A 6,000-nucleotide genomic window follows, 5' to 3' on the forward strand; every position below is an offset into this window, starting at 1 on the left:
TATGAGCCCCTGCAATTGGATACGGTGCCGACCCAGGCTCCGAGTAAGTCGAATTAAATGAAGACTGAGATGAAGAACGCCCAAATTCTTAAAATTTAAGCAGAAATTTTTAATGAGAATGGTTATTTATATGGAATTTAAAATTCAAACGAAATAAGACTGGTGATATAAATCTAACCTGGTGCTCTGGCAGCGCCAGTATGCGGTCCGGCTTCACCGGCATAATCATTAGCAGAAGCGCTAGTAGCGGTAGATGCGCCGGTATTGCCAGGGGCAGCAACGCTGATAGACGGGCCAGCGTTGGTATCAGATTCAATCCGTTCAGAATCGTTGTCCAATAAATTTTCAGATCCATTATCATCTTGGCGCCTTCGTTTTTTTGGCGGCTGCCTTTGGCCCCTTATCTCATCTCAAACTGCCTAATGATGTATTTCCAGATGCTTCCATTGGTTTGATGTGTTTTTGCAAGATTCTACCGTTTTACACAGAAAACATATACAATTTGACTTCTTATCTTCTTTGGTTTCTTGAAAATATCGCCATATCGCACTTGTTCGACGATTACTTGACATTTTGAATTCTACACACACGTACACACACAATAGGCAGAGTGAAATAAGACTCAAAATCGGCAAAACGACTAAACGTTAATGAGAAAGACGTAGGCAGACAATTTAAAAAGCTTATATTTTGAGCGCTAGATGGCGCTGGGGAAGATCGATACTAATATCTAGATATATAATGATACTTGATATATCCACCACTGGCGCTGATTCCGCGATATATCTAGAAATCAGTATCGATATCACCAACACCAGAAATTAGGCGTTCGCGGTCTGCTCTGCAAGGCTGCCAAACCGACCATGTCACGGTGCTTCTCATCAAACAGCAAAAAGATAAGAATAAACCAGAGCCATTGAATAAACTGTAGATGCTGTCTTAGACAGATTATTGTTTCTTTCCTTTCAATTTTTTCTTCTGGGTAAAGTATAAATATTAAGAAATTTACTTTGACAAAAAACATTAGGAATTGAAAGAAAATAAAAATAACCTGTCTTTTCTGAATTATCGACAAGGGATTCGGACAAACTGCTTGAACCATTTTATTTATATCTTCAATGAAGGTAACCCTTTCAATGGGGTGTCAACGAGCTTGTTTAACACCTATGACAATGAAAAAAAAAATAATGTGTGAGATAAAAAAGTGAAGATTACAAAATTAACAGACCTTGCAAACATCAGCAGGTTGGAAACCTCTTCTCAGAATCAAGTATTTGTCCACTAAAAAATTTGAACGGTTAATGCCATGAGTACAATGTACAACCACAAGCTTTACACGTGACTCAGGACTGTGTAGAAAGTTGTCCATTAGTTTGAAGAATCTGCATTAAATACTAAAGTCTTGAAACAAATTTTAATGTTTGTATAATTAGTCTGTTTCTACTTGTTGACTGAACCCTCATTCGGAATTCCTTGTCCTGCGCATTCAACTTTCGTATACTTGACATCTGCATCAGTAAAGACTTTTGGATCATAATATCTGCTTGTGGCAGTTAGATCAATTACACTGCCAACATTTGGCAACTTATCCAGTAGGCTTTTTGGTGTAAACCATTGCTGAATATCCATATTGTTATAGCAGAATAAAACCTGAAATGAAAAGAGAAATGAGATTTCAATAAAAACAATAATAATATTTTGTTGTCAAACCTCTTTCAAAGGAGTTTTACACACGACAATTTGTAATCCCAATATAGGTTCTCCAATACAAGTATAGTTTGGCCACCTTCATACAAATGCAATTCGAAATTACGGAATCTAAAAATCTAAAGTAATGCGAAATTGCAATAAACCTTTCGGGGATTGACCCAGGATTTTGATAAATTGGTAAGTATTGTTCGGTCCAATCACTTTGGGTGCGTAGAGCTTTTCTTTTTCCTGAATGTTTACACCAAAAACCCTAATTTGCATCCTTCTAAAGATCTTCAAATCTAAAAAAAAAATACCTCGACCAACAGCCAACTTTGCAGTATCAGGGGAGCCAGATTTTTGCCTGTGATGGCTAAATATTAGGTAAGCCTTCAATGTTTGACAAGTCACAATTAGCCTTATTCTTATAACTCACGATGTCGCGGGAACTAGATGAGATTGCCTGGGCCGAGTTGTTGACTGAATTAAATTCTGCGAAAGTCTCTTGTTTCTGCAACATCACGCAGGCTGGAAATTCAAACAGATAAATTGAAATAATGTCGTATTCTAAAAATATAAAGAAACTTAAATATTTCTGCAAATTTAAATTACTTCAAATTCTACGGGGCAGAAATGTAAAGTCGCCAACTAACCTCGAATCTCTTTAATCTGCAAAAAAGCATCTTGTAATGTAGTTTCAAGTCTATCAAGTTGTTGAAGAACAGCGTCCATGTGCTTCTCCTGTCGCTTATTGGCGTCCATGGCATAAAAACACAAAATGACAGTAAACATACCAAAGACATGGTTCTTTTTATATATCGGGCGTTAAAGGCGGTACAGCATTGTAATTGAATTGACCATAAAACACGTATGAAATGTAATTTTCTTAATCTTTAAATAAAAACAGTTTAAAATTTTTTAAGGCTTGATCTCCGCCTAGGTCACCAGTAGCTGTTGGTCCAGTTTCCCAGCACCTTTGGGGACATCCAGGTGAATATGAATTTCCGTTCGAGGACTCCCTCATCTTCGCGTGGGACACCAATTGGTGGGTGATGGACCGGTTTTCAACAATTGGGGACTTCCTAATGAATTGTCACATATTGTGGTTTTCATTAAGTCCAACACTTCCTTCGTGTGATTGAGCAGCAGCTACTCCACATTTATTGCCGTGTCCGGTGGAGCTGATAAAGAGGTTGTTGGCAGTAGTGCCGCAGTACCGGTGGTGCTGGTTCCTGGTGCATGTACTGAAAATACAGCAAAAAATTCAAACGTTGGCCTCCTTGCCAAAATTAACTGAATCTTACCATTTTAGCGCGCACGCCAAAATATCTTTTGATGAAAGTCCAAAAAATATATTTCGTGACAACGATAAGTAAAAGGCCGAATGTGCCTTGGAGAAAGGGGATTTCCCCCTTGTGGACAACCTCTGCTACGTCAGTGGCAAATGCATCAAGTTCCTCGATCCATTTCGGATCACCTAAAGAAAAATCACACATAAAATGTATTATTTCCCTGACAAAAGAAAGACGTGACTTACCTTTCGCCAAGAAACAGGAAGAGAGCCACTAGGATCAAAACGAAAAAACAAAAAAACAATGGAGCTTCTGCATGGTATGCAATAGCTGCTTCTGCTGCGTGAACAGTTGCTTCACGTTTTTGACGGTTTTCGTTGGAGCTGCTGCTGCAACGGCTGAAGGTTTTTCAGCAGGTGTAGCTGGAACTGAAAACGTGCTGCTGGAGTTGCTGATACAAATCAATACAGTTAGCATTAAGATGGGAGAGAATTAGACGATAAATTTAACTAGGGAGAAAGGCGACCTGCAGAACGGGCGAGGTGACTTCTAAAACTCCGTCTCCATCTCAACGGGAGTTCCTTTTTCATTCAACTTCTTAAATAATTCCTGCAGACTTTTCAAGTAAATCGCTGCCGGAGCTGGTTGCGCTCCTGAATCCAGAGAAGCTGTAAGAAGCTGCACGAAGGCCACTCCTGCTTTTGCTGCGTTATCGGCTGGCGGTGCAACTTCCGGCATTTTGTTTGTTGCTGCAGCTGCTGCTACCTGAGCAGCAGCGACAGTTTTCAAGAGCTTCTCCACGGCTGGATCCTCTGAGGAAAAAAAATAATTATTATATTTTTAGAATTTATAAACTTAATACTTACTAGTTTGGCATGGACTATTGCAAGTCTTTAAAACAGGAATTAACAAGGGTGTAAGAGCCGTTACAATAAAGATGACGCCAGCCATGGTAAATTTGAAATATGGACTGTCTTTTTCAAACACCAAATCAGTATGGATGCAAACGCTACCAAGCCTGTAAATTAACACTTGTTTTGGAATTGTAGGGGATAGCAGTAATAAACTAACAAACGGTAACTATAGTAACACACTCATGCATACAATCAACTTACCCTGCTGCACAGTCACAAAAAGCACGAAGAACTTACCAACCAGGATGAAGTGCAGCCCAAGGATTTGCAGGTTTACAAGTTAGAGCCTCGGAATGTGTTACATGAGTACGGATAACAACTACGCCACTAAAAAGAGGAAACACTACCTACTCGTCAGTGAGGGTCTTCGACAAACAGGGGAGACCAGGGCGAAATGGAACATTTTTTCATGTCTGTCGTAATTGTTATGATTTTAGATAAAATAGGTACATTTTAATATTTTTTTTTGTTCCGTATTGTTTAGCTACATCCTGGCTAACCACTGATTTTTTTAAATGTTTATATTGAAAAATAAACGATATATGAAAGAAAATCTAACTAAGCTTTTTTTTCACTCGATCTGCTCTCGACCGAAAAAAGACGGGGTTGAATGGAACAGACCACGGGGTAAATTGGAACGCCATTTTTCTCAGCAACGGATGAATAACATCTGTTGAAAAAAACTATAAGAAAATAGAAAATTAATTTCTCTTCAAGAATATTACAATGTTTGCGAAAAACAAGTAAATTATTCTTGTGTAATTATTGTGTGAAAGTGATACTTTTTTCCGAACAAATCCCCTCCTATTTCCGATAGTAATTTCATATTCATTCTTGTTGCTGAATTTCTGCATTTACAGTTTCTTTAACATTCTTTCGGCTGTTCTGAAGCTTTTTAATACTATTTGTATTTTCACATCTTTATATAGGTCTTTCAATTGTAGATGATAAACTTTAAAAGAAAAACGGAGACGGTTTCAAGGACCCCATACAAATATCATTGATGCTGTCAAAAAATTGAAAAAAATGAAGGAAAGGGCAGTCGACGGACTGCAAAATTGTACAAAATTTCTGTAACAACGCTCTTCAATCATTAACATAAAACGAAACATCTTGGAATGCTTCCTGCATATTTTGTTACCCCTATCTATCACTAGACAGTTGTGAATGACGAACAAGAAGAAGAACTCGTCTGTTATCTAAAATACTCTGCTCAGCGCAATCATGGACTAAGTCCAAGTGACATTCGTCGTCTTGTTTACACCTTTACTCGAGTAAACAATTTCAAGTGCCAAGAGAGCTGGGCGAAAAACGAATGTGCTTGACCGGAGTGATACACAGGCTTTATGAAGAGACATCAGAGATTATCGTTAAAGCAGCCAGAGGTAACGAGCGGCCAAGCCCGGGCTGCTGGATTTAACTATGTTGTTCATCGATTTCAACAACTGTTTCAGCAAATAATAGCTGACAAACGAATTCCTGTACAACGAATGTTAATGGTGACGAAACAAGTACTTTAACAGTTCTTTAACCTATAAATTTTCTTGCTGAACGGGCAGTAAAACAAGTATTTTTTTTCGCTTTTTGAATTATTTCCCTTTTTTATCGCCAAAGTAACATTATGTATCTGTTTATAAGGTAATGCAAAGTACTTCTGCTGAAAGAGGACAGAACGTTACGATGCTTGCAATTTGCAATGCTGCAGGTGGCTACATACTAGCAATTTTCTTATTCTCCCTGAAAAAAGAAAATCCAAGACGGGTGGGCACATATCCATTTAAGGATTTTCTTCCAAATAATTTACGATTTATACCTTCAATTGTCACAGAGTTACCAAAAGGTAGCACAATTCATTAATTATTGATATTAAATTTTTACTATTTTTTTTCGTTATCTCATATAGCTGCATGAATAGCCAATCTTCAAGCTTTCAGCATGTGCCATGTTCATTGGATTTTAATAACTCAATTGATAGTAAGTTCATGGTGTTATAATATATCCTCTATATACAGAATAACCAACAGATCATTTGATGGAGGAAATTGACCACAGTGAATCTACCCTTTATAAAAACACTTTTTATGCCTTAAATTAGTACGGTGGAG

Source organism: Daphnia pulex, chromosome 10, assembly GCF_021134715.1.
Source record: "Daphnia pulex isolate KAP4 chromosome 10, ASM2113471v1".
NCBI lineage: Eukaryota > Metazoa > Arthropoda > Branchiopoda > Diplostraca > Daphniidae > Daphnia > Daphnia pulex.